The sequence below is a fragment of the Pogona vitticeps genome, chromosome 1 (assembly GCF_051106095.1).
Source record: "Pogona vitticeps strain Pit_001003342236 chromosome 1, PviZW2.1, whole genome shotgun sequence".
Classification (NCBI taxonomy): domain Eukaryota; kingdom Metazoa; phylum Chordata; class Lepidosauria; order Squamata; family Agamidae; genus Pogona; species Pogona vitticeps.
The window spans coordinates 54,631,738-54,646,381 of record NC_135783.1 but is presented as its reverse complement, the minus strand read 5'-3'; the positions used below and the strand labels follow the sequence as shown (position 1 = coordinate 54,646,381).

The window sequence follows — 14,644 nt, the reverse complement described above, 5'->3', positions numbered from 1 at the left end:
AGACCTGTGATGTTTAAAATGTTTTAAGATTTCATTTACAAATAATATATATATATTATTTATTATCTACCATGCCACTAGGCCAGACATTTGTCTGAAACGGTATGATGTGTTTTGTCTATGCACTCTATTGGAATTATGCTTCATACAGGCAAGACATGGAGGAGATGCAGTTGTCTGACAGGTAATAAAGTACATCAACTGCTGTTATGTGCAAAGCAGCCACAATGGCTGTTCCAGCTAAAGCACAGAGAAGACTGTTTACTTGCAGCAGCAGCATCCCTCCAGTAAGGCACTGCTATAAGGGGAAAGACTGTTCTTCCTTAGTTCTATTAATAGCACACAGACGTTTTAACGTTTATTGCTTATTAACTCACGCCATTTGTCATACATTTACCTCTAATTACAGTATTTCCAAGCCCTTTAGCAGAAAAGTGAGGGTGATGGGGACATGTGAGGAGGAAACATTGTCAGTGACCCAAAAGATTGGAGGAGGGGGCGGGGCGGAGACGCCTATTACACCCTCCTTTCGGCGGCAAAGAAGTGGCATTCTATATAAATAACTGCGCGCGCGCGCATGTGTGTGTGTCTGTGTATGCACGCGCGCGCGCGTTGTGTGTTGTGCCTCGTGGCCAAGCGCAGATCGTCTTCCTTCTCTTCCTCCCACCCCCCCACCCTCCACCCCGTGTCAACCTTCCCGCCGCCAGTCTTTAATGTTACATAACCTGTCTGTCTCTAACAGAAGTCTAGCAGGCCCCGCCAAGCACAGACACAACGCACAGGCAGGCGCACAGAGAACGAGAGCAGGGCATTATTATTATATATTTTCAGCCTCGTTTGAGGCACACGATGCCTGATGGGGAAGGAGGAGGAGGAGGAGGAGGAGCTGAAGGGAAACCGGTGGGGGATCCGTCGCCCACCACCCCCTCCCTGGCCAGCCGAAGACCCTGAGAGGACCGCTAGGCCACAAATGCCCCTTCAGGGTGACAAGGAGGGAGGGAGTGACAAGGATGGAGAGGAAGGGGGGCCGTCTCGGCGGTTTGCGTGCCAAGCCGCAGATCGGAGGCATCTCCCTCCCCCCCCCACACACAGACACACTCTCCAATCTCCTTCTCCTCCCGCCCGCACCTCACCTCACGTGCCCCAAGACCAGGCAGCGCCCAGCCGCCAGCATCCCTCCGCCGCCCAGCCTTCCTTCCGCACGCCCAGCGGGCCCCCCCTCCCCTCCCCAAGACCGCTCCGCTCCGCTATTATGCCTCCCGGGGCTCTTGACGGCTCCCAACACCTCACGCGCCCGCTCGCGCTTTACCTGCGGCAAAGGCGAGGGCGGTGGAGGCTGACCGTTGGCGTGAGAAGAGGCGCGGCGGCGGCGGCGGCTCCGGGCAGGGGGGCCCCCACAATCCCTCCTTCCTCGTCCCCCCTGCCGGGTTCGGTCCCTCACGGCCGCTGTTTTGCCTCCAAGCTGCGGAGAAAGGTCCCGGCCCCTCTGGCGGCAGCCCCTCAGAGGAGACGCAGGAGGAGGGGCGGCGGCTACATCGACCACGACGGCTCTCCGCTATTCAGGGAGGCGCCCGCCCGCCTGGGCAGCTCGGCCGCAGCATCCACGGAGTCAGGGCGGCGGCGGCGGCTGTCGCGGCTCCCGGGCGGCGGTTCTCCCCGGAGCAGCCCCGGGCCCAGCGTTCGGCTCGGCTCCTGCCGCCGCCGCCGCCGCCACCACCACCACCTCCGCCAGGCTCGTTATTGACTTTCAGGAAAACTCCCGACGTCACTGGCTCCCCCCCGAGTGTCTCCCCCTCCAAGGCGGCGGCCGCGACGGTGGCGGCCGCGGCGGTAGCAGCATCGGCATCCCCCAGTTCTCGCGAGAAGCGCCGATGCGCGGAGTGGAGTGGGGGGCTGCCAGACAGAGCAGGGAGGGAAAAGGCGGGGGCCGCCAGACAGAGCGAGCGAGCGAGGGAGGGAGGCGGAGGTGAAGCCGGGGATGGATTGGAGGGAGAAAGAGCCGCCGGGAGTCCGGAAGCTGCGCCTGGCGAGCCCTCAGGAAACGGGGGGACGGGCGCAGGAGGGGGCAGTTAAGGTGGAGGAGGACTCCCTCGGAGCCGGTGCCCAGACAGGGGAAACACTGAGAGGCTAGAGGAAGAGGCGAAAGCCAGAGGAAAACCTACACGTCGGAAGAGACCCTAGAGGAGAAGGAAGGTGGCCGGGAGGAAGAACCACCAGGACGGCTCTGGAAACTCACCCGCCGTGGCAAGAGTTCAGAGCAAGGCTGCTGCGGAAACCTCCATTCCGTCAGGATTTGTGTTACCCGTCACGGACTCGAATGAGAAAACTGATACATATTTGAAGTGGTTTCGTTAGCTTTGATATTGTTATAAATAGAGTGAGAGCAGCCGTCGCATCTTATTTTCATGGCCTGCTGTCTCTAAACAAGAGTTCTCAGAACAGCTGGCAGGTTAGAAGTGCGGTGTGTCTTGAAAGAGCCTGAAGGATGTGGTTGATAGCTGTGGTTGTCTGGCACTAATATTTGGCTCTTTCTTGTTTAGTACAGGTACAAGCATGCAGATTGGCAGATATGGATGTATTTCACATGACTTTCATCTTATTTTAGGAAACTATTACCCAATTTTCAGGGCAACTGCTCTCCAAGTAATACCTAATCCGGTGATGTAACAATTGCAGTGAACAAGATCTACAAAACGATATAGCTATAAACCACAGTGGGTATTTCTCCTTTCAGCACTGGCGAGAATTAACTCTCAAATATTACCTGGTTGTAGGCAGGTATTAATTGCTATTCCCCAAGGGTTGGTATGATGTAGTTGAACCTACTGTATAACAAATATGAGGTGAAGTATCAAGAAGATATTTTGCCTATGAGAGAACAGACATAATTGCTGTTTGGAGCCATGTAAATGAAGTAGCATGCCTCTTGTTTGAGTTAACACACCTAAATGAGCGATCTATCAGGTTACAACATTGTTATTTTTAATTTGTATTTAAATTATTGTTAAAAATTAGTGGTAATTACAGTTGTATTTTGCTTCTCAAACCTCCCCTACATTTTGTGTAAAATCTTTGGTTTAACTTATACATTCTGCATTTTAACTGGTTGAGATAAGCTATTGACTGGTGAGATAATGAAGTTAAAATTTGTACATATGTTCAAAACAAGGCTACATATATGTCAGTTTCAAACACTAGCTCATACTCCAGACCTGATTTCAAAAGTGAAGATCCATACAATTTCTCCTTTCATCATTAAGACACTGGAATGAAATTTTGCACATGTGTTGAAGAGACAGTTTGTTTCATTTCATCAGCAGCATCTAATTTTCTAGATCTATTCTAGTGAGGGTAATATAATCCAGCTCGAAATCTTAAGAATATTAGTTTGGACTGCTTGGAATACTGTTATTTCTCAAAAGCGTTGTACAAACGCTGTTAAATAAATAAAACTAATTTTGGCATCTGAATACCACCATCATTGTGGTATTCATTTGTAAGGCTGAATGGCTGAGATATAAAATTGTGTAATATACACCTTTAGCACAGAGTAGAATTAACATTGACCTTAGTTTTCAAAACATTAGTTGAAACAAAATACATTATAAATGGGAAACCAATAGATGAAATGACTGGACACTGGATTATAAGAGAATTCAAAGGAAATCTGCCTCCTCTAAATGGACTCTCCAGCCTCCATTTTGGAACTTCTTTTATGGGGATCAGGCCTGTACATCTGGCCATGTATTTTGAAGTTTTTTTTTCTGGAATATCTGCAGCTTTGAATGCACTGCCTAACAAAGTTTTGTGTAGGGTTAAAAGTTAGCTTTTATGTACAAGAAGCTCACCGAGCTGGAGCTCTGGGATCAGGAATTCAATTTTCCACAGAGCCTCTGGGAAGAAAAGCCAGCCTGTGTTGCTGTGGGTAAGAAGCTGCTTGGTTTCAGAGTACCCCAGAAAACTAACTAGTAAGCTACTTATGAATACTCTATATCTGGAAAACCTTGTGAAGAATCACCATAAATGAGAAAAACATTACTGTTACTTAAAGTATCACGCACTCCTGTCTTTGGATCTTGCAGAAGAACCACACAGCCTTTGTATTTTTTTATTGGACTATGAAAGATAACCTGAATAGCCAGCCAAGGCAGTACTGTATCTATAACTATGCAAGCAAGGACATTCAATCATGACTGTTTCTTCAGCTATTTGGTAAATGTTTTAATTTGGATGCAGTTTGCGTACCCAGTGTATACACTAAATTTAATCCCAATGTGTCTGTATTCTGGTCTGTCATGTTTTTGTGTCCCTGTGTCCCTAGCCAAAAAGGAACCACAAGTTTTGACGAGAGTGCAGTGGGTGGGAGGACAAAATGATCAGCAGATCTTTATTTAAGAAGTTTGGGACATTATAATCTACACTGCAAAAGATTAAATCTAAAGCCTTCTAGATTGAAATATATTCTGCAACCCCCATTTTGCAATTTGCCTTGTCAATCTTACCCACACATCTGCCCAATTTTATAACTTTTTTCCTGCTCCAAGTCTCCCTCTGACAAAGAGAAGTCAAAAGCTAGCTGCTATGTATGGGAATTCAGTGACCCAGTCAAGTATCACCCACTCTTGTTGCTGGATTGTTTACAAAGACCACACGGCTTTTTGTGTGTGTGAGAGAGAGGGAGGGAGGGAGGGAGGGAGGGAGGGAGGGAGGGAGAGGAGCCCAACATGGCTGCACTGAATGAATTCTTCATAACTATCTTTATTGCAGAAAGTGTAGGGTGGATACTAATGGCAGAATTGTCACTTTCAGGAAAGTCGTCTGAGGAACTTGGGCAGCTAGTGATGTGAAGAGATTAAATTCAAAATCTTATTAGCAAATTAACAAAAATATTTATTTCCAGGTAATAGCCATCTGAGATTTCATAGCTTGTGGGAAATTGCTGATCATCTAACAAAAATGTACTGCCTGTGTCTAAAATCCTTCTGTAACTACAGACTGAAAAGTAACCAGTATAATGCCATTTTTAATGGGATCCAAGGGATTTTAGGAAGGTAAGGGTTACAGCTTAATGTATTCTTGGTGTGTTAATTAACATTGATTCTAAAGAAAATAAGCATATAAAAAAGAAAAAGGCATGCTGAAGAAGAATCAACATAGTTTCAGTCTTGCTAATGCTTTAGAGTTATTTGAGAGTGCCCATAAGCATATTGATAAGGCTGATTGGGTAAACATCATTTGTCTATATGAAGAGAATTGATACTGTATCTCAGAGGTGAATCATGGTACTATCATACTTCAAAGTGATTATTCATTCAAGTCTGCAGTCTTTATTTTTTAACAGACCTTGTGACTTCATCATCTAGATAGGATGATGATTCTACTTTTCTGTTTCCTATCCCAAATCTGCAATGTGCACCCTGTTGAAGTAGCCCTGGAAGACTAAAAAGATTTCTTTTCATAATATTTAGGAGCCCAATGAAATTGTTACCCAACACTGAGTTTGGGTAGACATTGTTTACTTCCCTCACTTAAAATGCCAGCATAAATTTTAACAGTAATGAGTTGAGAGGATAAAACAAAAGGAAGAAAAGAACAGGAATGAAGAGACAAGTTTTGCAATATTAGGGTCAGTGTTTAAACTTGTTCAAATGATACAGAAATAACAAGGTAAGCATGTTTGCAGGGGACATCAGATTTTGGGGTGGTTAAACCAAAAAGCCTGTCCAGACTGAGGAAATGGGCACTAAATTGGCAAACAATTAAGTGTAAGTATGCATAGAATGATTGGGGCAAACAAACAACTCCACATATATCTTTGCGGACTAACCTGGCATTGACTGACCAAGAAAGGGATCTTAAGGATGTGGTGGATAACCCAGTGAAAATAACTAATTGTGCAACTGCTCTGAAAAACACAAATTCCTTGTTAAGGATATTTAAGAAAAGAAGGGTTAAACTTGCCAGCATCATAATAACATTATACTGTACAAATCAGAGGTAGCACTTGAAATATTGTAGTGTGTAGTTTTAGTCTAAAAAAATGTTATAGAGATGAGAAAATTTCCTAAAAGAGTAAAGTAAAATCATCAAGAAGCTGGAGCAAAGCCCCTATAAAGGCTTGAATCATTGGTATTCAAAGAGGGAATGTGTAAGTTGTCATGGCTATTTGTGGCTAAGTGAAAAGGTGCAGGGCACCTGTCAGGTGGGTGCTTGGTCACATACCTGATGACATAGCCAGCAGCTACCTGAGTACCTCACCAATTAGCCATTACAAATAACACCATCCTTCTGTGAACACCAGTAGGATTCTGGTTGAGGAACAGTTTCAATATTTGGGAGTTTAGGGGAAGGCATATAAGTGGGAAGGTATAAAACTATGCAGGATGTAGAAGAAGGATAGGGAAATAAGTAAACTGCACCCCTTTTCATAATACTGCAACTCAGGGTAATTAAATGAAGCTGAATAGTGGGAGTTTCTAGACAAATAGAAATGGTTCTTTATATAGTGTGTAGTCTCACTATGAAATCTGTTGCCCCAAGATGCAGTGATGGCTGCCATCTGGATGTCTTTTAAATGGAAGAGTTTCATTTATTCTTCACAATTGTGTGCCAATTGATGCCATTTAAGTAGGATTTCTGTCCATGTAAACTCTTAATACACCATGTCTCTTCTCTTTTAAGAAATCAGCTTCTCATCAAGAAATGGTTCAAAATATTTCAAAATTGTTTTTTAAAATTTCTCTAAAATGGAAACAAATTTAAAAAATAATTTTCTTTATTGGCTGTGTTTGTGTGTGTGTTATAACAGATTAGTGATCAGTTGATGGGAGCTTTTGCCCATACAGTAAGGCATCCTGAAGAATCAAACTCTTAGCCCCCTGTACTCCCAACTCACAGACCTATTGAGCAGGGTAGAATTTCCTATGCATTGACATAATTGTGATAGTAGCTATAAAGTTCATTTCAAGTAATTGTCCTCCTTGGTCACTACTAAAAGCATCTTCAAAATAATGTACAATCATAAAAGTTTACACAGTGCAATAAAATGGTCAAAGCTTTCGATGTGCATCACACAGTCTAAAAAAATTCTTAAAATAGCTCATTAAGGTGAGTTGCCAGCATTTTGTGTATTACATGCAGTGGAAGAAACACAAGGTGAAGTTTAGTGGGATGAGTGGAAGGGTGACTTTTCTGAGGCCACCTAGTGAATTCACAACTGAGATGAGATTGGAACTGTGGATTTGCCAGCACAAATTAATTGTGCAGACACAAACCTATTTCATTTGTAATTGATAATGACTTGTACAGAATTCCAAACTGGAAAAATATTTTCTAGGCAGAAATCCTGTTACTTAACATAGTAAGTTGCAACTAGAACGGTCCTATCGAATCAGTGGAGATTTGGTTAGTAATTCCTCTTTATGTTGCATTGATTCAATGGGCCTACTCTAGTTGCAATGTACTACTAAGCAACAGATCTCTACGTCAATTGTCAATTGTTAGTATAAATGTCTTAAAAATATAGGCCCCATAGACATTATTATGAGGTGGGAAGATAAACAAGCTGATGCTTCCTTTCACAAAGAAGTGGGCAGTGTACAGTGTACTTCTCTGTGTTGAATAGACCCATTTCCTGAAAGAAATCTGGGTAATTTGTTTGTTTAATATTGCTTTGTTCCTCCATCCCAGCAATAACCAGCATCCTGTTTTCTCAACAGCTTTTTGCTAATTCAAATGGCTTGTGTTTCAGGAAGTGTTTTTGCAGAGGCACACTACTTATTTTATTGTTTAGTACTGAATTTCACTATATAGCACTCACCTTTACAGCACTTGAAGTCGATGAACTTGGCACAAAACTGGTATTTTAAGAAGTGAAATCATACTTAAGGTGAAAACACATTAGCATTCATTATTGAGACTATTATGCTCTAGCTGACTTTATTCACCTAACAGTTTCATCTTGGAACACTATAGCCTTTGGATTGTTAAAGAGCAAATACATTATCATCACTGTTAAACCTGTTTTGAGTCATCATTTTATTATAAAAATGGTGCTTCCAGATAGAAAGCTCCTAGTGCTTCCAGTCAAAGGCGCCATGCAGCTATTTCCTTCTTAGTGGATTTTTGTGGTCTTTTCTTCTCATTAGAAGAAGTATCGGATGGGAAAACATAAAAGGTTTCTACGTGGAACACAGCAACATCTGGACTTCTAGTAACCATTACATCCTGTGAATGAGTTCGGGAAACTGTAATTGAAAGCCTGGTCTGGAAGAGCCCAGAGCCACAATAGAAATAAATTGGATTTAATCCAGACATGTAATCACATTATAAGAGGTGTGAAAACTGAGAAGGTAACCAAAGATAACTGTCTGATTTCCTTGAGAGTTACTGAATTGCCAAATATACTGTTATTAATGTGTATAAGTTCAGCACAATGAATAGGAAAAAGATATTAGATAATTGTTCTTTCAACAACTAATGATTGGTTAAAGCTTGAATTGCAGAGCTAAAAGGAACCCTGTGGATCATCGAATCCAGCCCCTGTCAAGGAGACACAGTGGGACACTGAACTCTCAGACTCTTGCTCTGCAGCCAGATACCTGAGCCACTGAGCTATCCAGCGGTTTTAATGTTTGGTGCTCCAGATGTTACACTAACTCCCATCAGCCCTAGCCAGCATAATTAATGAAATGCTGGGAGTTGCAGTCCAACAATTTTTGGAAGGCCACATGTTCCTCATCTCAACTGACAGAGTGAGGGTATTTTTTCATAGAGTGCTATTAATAGTGTACAGTTCTTAAAAGAATGAAACATGTAAGCAACCAAGCTCTTGCTTTCTCAAGAGTAACAGTGGTTGCTATAATGCTTAGACCCAAATAAATGTGCATAGAATGAAAGCTTCAGTTGGCTTAATAAGAACATCATCCTACTATCACATAGTGGTTCAGGAATTCTTCCACCTTCCATCCTTACCACTTTTGTTTTGATACATAATGGGTGTATATTGAAACCAAAAAGGATGGGTGAAAACTGTCTTTTTAGAGAGGAATATCATTGATATGATATATATACTGAATTGATGTATTCAACAGAAATTAAGAATGGTTTGTTCTTTCCATTTAATGCCCAAATAAATTGCATTTCTAAAACCTGTCTATGTTGTGCCAAATGTCTATTAAAACAGCCATGTCAAGAAAGAAGTAAAGAACAGAAGCCATAATCAACCAAGGTAATATTCCATATAGCCTGTTACTCTGTCAGCTAACAGTGACTAATAGGTAGATGCTTTAGGTCCTAAATTTTATGGATATTTCTTAAGACGGTGTTTGAATACAGATGCTACAATTTCAGATCTCATGAATGTTCCCAAACAGTTAGCTACTGAACAATCCAAGTTGGTCAAAAACTTAACTGCTGATTTACACATGCATAAGTGAAAAAGTGTAAGTTGCCGCAGCAAATTTCCACTAATTAATGAAGTTCTGGTTGCATTCCAGGGAACAAAGAGAGGTGCAGCCAGGAATGGAAACAATAATTTGCTTCCACAGTATATATGATTTCACTTAAGCCCACATAAATTGTCAGTAAGATTTTGGCCTCTATATTCAAATAAGTCATAGAATGCAGAATATTACTTGTTTATTTGTTTCATTTCTATGCCACCTTTTTCCTGGCATAGAAATGAGGGGACCCGAGGGGACTCGCACTGATTAAAACAAATTTGTTGGTTTCTTTGTTTGTTTAAAATATTTTTACCTCAACTTTCTCCTTAAAAAGGACCCAAGGCAGCTTACATTATTAAAAGACATTTAAAGCTAACAACAGTGAGTATACAAATATTTAAAAGGATCAAACAAATACCATACTAAACAACAATAAACAAAAACAATACCAAAATACATGAAAAGCAGTAGGGTACAACAATCCATTAAAAAACCCATTCAGTCAGCCAGTCACTCAGGGAAAGCTAACTTGAAAAGAAAGGTTTTGCCTACTTGTGGAAGGATAGCAATTAGACTCAAATCATAATAAACTACAAAATTAAAAAGCAATTAAACATATAGTAATAATTTTAAAAGTTATCAAAACATTCAAAACTTAGAAACACATTTTAGAAGAATATTTGGCCAGCATTGATTCAATGGGCCTAGTTTAGTTATTAAAAGTCTTTTAACTGTTGCCAAAAGGATAAAAGTGAGGGGACCAACCCAATCCTCCTGAGGGAGAGCATTCCACCATGTGGAAAAAGCCCCTCTTCCATGTCCCCAAATAAAAACTCAATTATGGCAGTGGGACTGAGAGAAGAGCCTTCTTTCTGAAGATCTCAGGATCTGGAAAGGCACATATGGGGAGATACAGGTCTTCAGACAGCTTGGGCCCAAACCATATAAGGCTTTGTAAGTCATAACCAGCACTTTGAACAGGGCTTGTAAATGAACTGGTTGATAGTCTAAGTGTTGTAGCATGGAAATTATATGCTTCCTGTAAATGGCTCTAGTCAGCAGTCTGGCTGCAGCATTTTAAACCAGGTGAAGTTTCGAAACTGTACTCAAAGGCAGATGCATGTAAAGCATGCTACAGTAATCCAAATGGGATGTAACTCAGGCATGTGTCATCATAGCCAAGTCATACACTTCCAGGAATGTGTGCAGGTGATGTACCAGCTTCAATTCTGGCAAATGCACTCCTGGGCATCATCAAGACCTAAATGTGAACTCAGGAGCACACCCAAGTTGCAGACCTGACTTTTCAGGTAGGAGGTGTAACCCCATTAAGTACAGGCTGAATCCCTAACCCCTAACTTGCTTTGTGACTGACCAGGGGCACCTCTGTCTTATCTGGATGAAGTTTCAGTTTGTTTGCCCTCATCCAGCTCATTTCTGACACCAGAAACAGATCTAGGACCGAAACAGCTTCCTTGAAAGCAGATGGGAAGGAGAGATAGAGCTGGGTGTCATCAGCATACTGATGGCACTAACTTTCAGACAACCTCCTTTTGTGGTTTCATGGACATTTTTAAATAGTGGAGAGGACAGAAATGAACCTTGAGGAATACCACAGGTTAATGGACACAGCATTGAACAAGAGTCCCTCAGTACCATCTTCTGTGCTCGCTCATCCCGGAATAGGATCAGAGGCACTGTTGGCCCAGAAGAATATCATTGTCAATGGTATCAAAGTCCACTGAGAGGTTCAGCAGAACCAGTAGTTGTTCAAGACAAAGGAATTTAAGGAGGGCTTCTTCAATAATGATCTTATTACTGCTTTCTTTAGGCATGCTGGCACCCTGCCTTGCTGTAAGAAGGCATTTACATTCCACTTACTCAGTAGCCAGTTCCCTTCTGGTGACTTTCATAGCCAGAAAGGGCAATAATCCAGCACATACAGTATGTGGTTCACATCCTCAAGCTGCAGCAACTGAAATGTATCCATGATCAATGGACAAGAAGGGGCCAAAGTTACCTGCAGAGGACTTGCATCAACTGGACAATCTAAGTCAGAGCAGATCCCTAGTCTTTGTCCCACTTGTTGCCAACTCTCTGGTAAAGCAGGGGGCTTATTCAGCTTCACTGCATGAAAGGGGATGCTTAGGAGCAGATGGACTAAAGGTGCCACAGATTCAACCTTGAAGACTGTCAGGAAAATGTCCAGAAGATACTGGAATAAACTCAAGGCCACCACAAGAAACCACAATATTGAATTAATTGAGATGCCTTCCAACCATCAAGAGTAATACTTCTGGGTAATTCCTGACCTGATTTTTTCCAGAAAAAAACAATTTCTCCATTCAAATGTTGAGAATTGCATCTGAATGGCAGCTCAATTTAGATCTAAGGCTGACAGTATCTGTCGCGACCATGACTCCTTGTTCATACAAGTAGATCTGAATGAGATATCCAATGCACCATCTAGTCAAGTTAAATTTGATAGGTTTCAGCTACTACAGCCTGAAAATGTGGACAAGGCATGTGCACACTGCAAAGCCACCACCTCCTTTCTATATCCTTGCCCATTGTCCACTAAAATGGACATTACTGTAAATTTGTCAGTTGCATTGCTGACAAGAAGAGACTACCTCACACAATAGAGAAGTAAGCTAAGCTACTCTTTGAATAGTAGGATATTATTGATATTAACAATATTATCAGTATTGATCCTCCACCCCAGCAGTGGCTGTGAGCCCTTAATGGTTTAGAACTTCAATATTTGAAGGAATGTCTCTCCAAAAAATAACTACCCATCGTACCCATTCCTCACAGTCCTTGATGTTAAGAATTGTAAAACCGAAAGAGGCCAAAAAAGCCAACCTGAGAAACTGAGCTTTCTCAGTCATGCCCCCTATCCTCTAGAACAAAGTTCTACAGTGCTTTGACAGGCACTATCCCTCTCTGTTCTTAGGAAGCTAATTAAGACTGAGTTATAGGTGCGCCCTATGTTCAAGCTGGATTTTGAAAAGGAAGATGCAACACAGATCATATTGCATATATCCTCTGACTATTTGGAGAAAACCAAAGTGTTTCTGAAGATGATCAGTCTAAGCTTTACTTGTATAGACTCCAGCAAAGCCTTTGACTGTGTAGAGCATGATATACTATGGGTTATGAAAGAAAAGGATGTGCCTCACCACTTGATTCTCCACTTGTATTGTGGACAAAAAGCTGCCAGGGCATTATAAAGATTGTTCATTCATAGAATCATCATACATTGGGGGTGACTTGATGGTACATAACATTAACAACATACAATATTGCTTTCTACTAGTGTAAATTTGTCCTGGGATGTTCATTTGGTTTTTAATTGTTGTATTTTTATTTAAAAGTGGTTTCTGCTAGTGACAGGGTTAATTGTATTTTATTGCATTTTCTGTATTATTTATTTTTGTTTTATAGTGTTTGTTATGTTTTTATGACATATTGTCTGGTGAGGCAACTGGTCAGAGTGTGACTATACTAAAGGAGCAGTATAGAAATGGGAACAAAGAAACAAACAAATAGCCCCATCCATTTCCTTATTCCAGAGGTAAAGCATGGCTTCAACAGGACTGCCTGACAAGACAACAGGAAGCTTACCAAGAGATGTCAGGAAACCATTCAGATCCATCAACCTCCACGGGTGAATCATCTGGCTTCTTTGTGTAGCAACAGAGCATTCCTGAGGGGTGGAGAGATGGAGTTGTAGTACGGTAGTTTACCAAGATTCTATCCCCCTCGTCAGTTTGTACAATCCCACAGTTAACTTGGTTTCAGTGTTTATACCTGAAAATGGGTGTGTAGGATAGAATAGAGATTCTGCTGGCATAACACTCATCCCACTGCTCAGCAGCTTTCCTTCCTAGGCTGGCTGACTTGGACAGATCACTCTCTGGTAGGGTTTAGGCCTGGATCGAAATAATTTCCTGATGGCTCTTGAGGAGTTTCCTGCTGTCTTGGCAGGTGATCCTGTAGAGGCCTTGGGTGAATGGGAAAGGGAAAATGGCCAGGGCTATTGATACGATTGCTCCTAAGTGTCCTCTCCGACAATGGCAGCCACACTAACTCCTTAGTTTATTAAGGAGCTGGTGATAATTGAATGAGTGGAATGGAGACAAGAGTGACAATGGTGAAAAACTCGGAGCTGATCCAATTCAACATGTGCTAAAACCCATTGGAAAGCCTACTCCATGGCAGTCAATAATTTTAAAGAAAACTGGATTGGGCTACCATATTTCAGATCAAGCAGGAAGCATCAATCTTCTGTTATACTGTACATGGATGACTATTTTTGCATAAATTCCACCAAAACAGAATCACTGCAAATACAGTTCAAATATTTAGCAAAGACATTCCAATGAAATTTAGACTTGACAAATGTTCTATACAACATGGCAAGATCCAAAACCTAGACAGAATACAGCTAAAAACCTGCAATATAAAATCATTATCAACCAATGAAAATTATAAATACCTTGGAATATCAGAAACAGATAATCTCCTGTATACAAAAGTTAAAAAATGTATGCAAAAGGAATTCATTAAAAACTGGAAATTTTTAAAAACTAAACTAAACAGTGGAAATACAATCAAAGCCATAAATACATGGACATTTCCAGTAATTGGATACCAATCTGGCAAAGACTGAACCCTAAGCTGCCTTGGGTCTTTTTAAGGAGAAAGTTAGTTAGTTAGTTAGTTAGTTAGTTAGTTAGTTAGTTAGTTAGTTAGTTACATAGATAGATAGATAGATAGATAGATAGATAGATAGATAGATAGATAGATAGATAGGTAGGTAGGTAGGTAGGTAGGTAGGTAGGTAGGTAGGTAGGTAGGTAGGTAGGTAGGTAGGTAGGTAGGTAGGTAGATAGATAGATAGATAGATAGATAGATAGATAGATAGATAGATAGATAGATAGATAGATGGATGGATGGATGGATGGATGGATGGATGGATGGATGGATGGATGGATGGATGGATGGATGGATGGATGGATGGAAAACATCTTGAAAATAACAGATGTGAATATAAGAAACAACAAATTGACGATAAATTAAATAGCTGGAGAAAATAGACCACTGCATGGACAGCATCTGAGAAATATTGACGGGAAACATAATAACAATTTAACTTGGGCATGGCTAAAACTGGGCACCATCAAGAAACAAACCAA

General features: G+C 41.5%; 1 protein-coding gene across 7 annotated transcripts in view; it reads right to left on the bottom strand.

Moving 5' to 3' along the window:
* Nucleotides 1-14,079, bottom strand: part of AKT3 (AKT serine/threonine kinase 3) — a 287,165-nt gene extending 273,086 nt beyond the window's left edge. For all 7 annotated transcript variants that reach the window (XM_078383109.1, XM_072993019.2, XM_078383108.1 and 4 more), the window contains exon 1: nucleotides 1,310-14,079. The gene's annotated coding sequence lies outside the window, so the exon portion shown is untranslated. The remainder of the gene's footprint in view (nucleotides 1-1,309) is intronic.
* Between the last annotated feature and the right edge of the window lie 565 nt (nucleotides 14,080-14,644).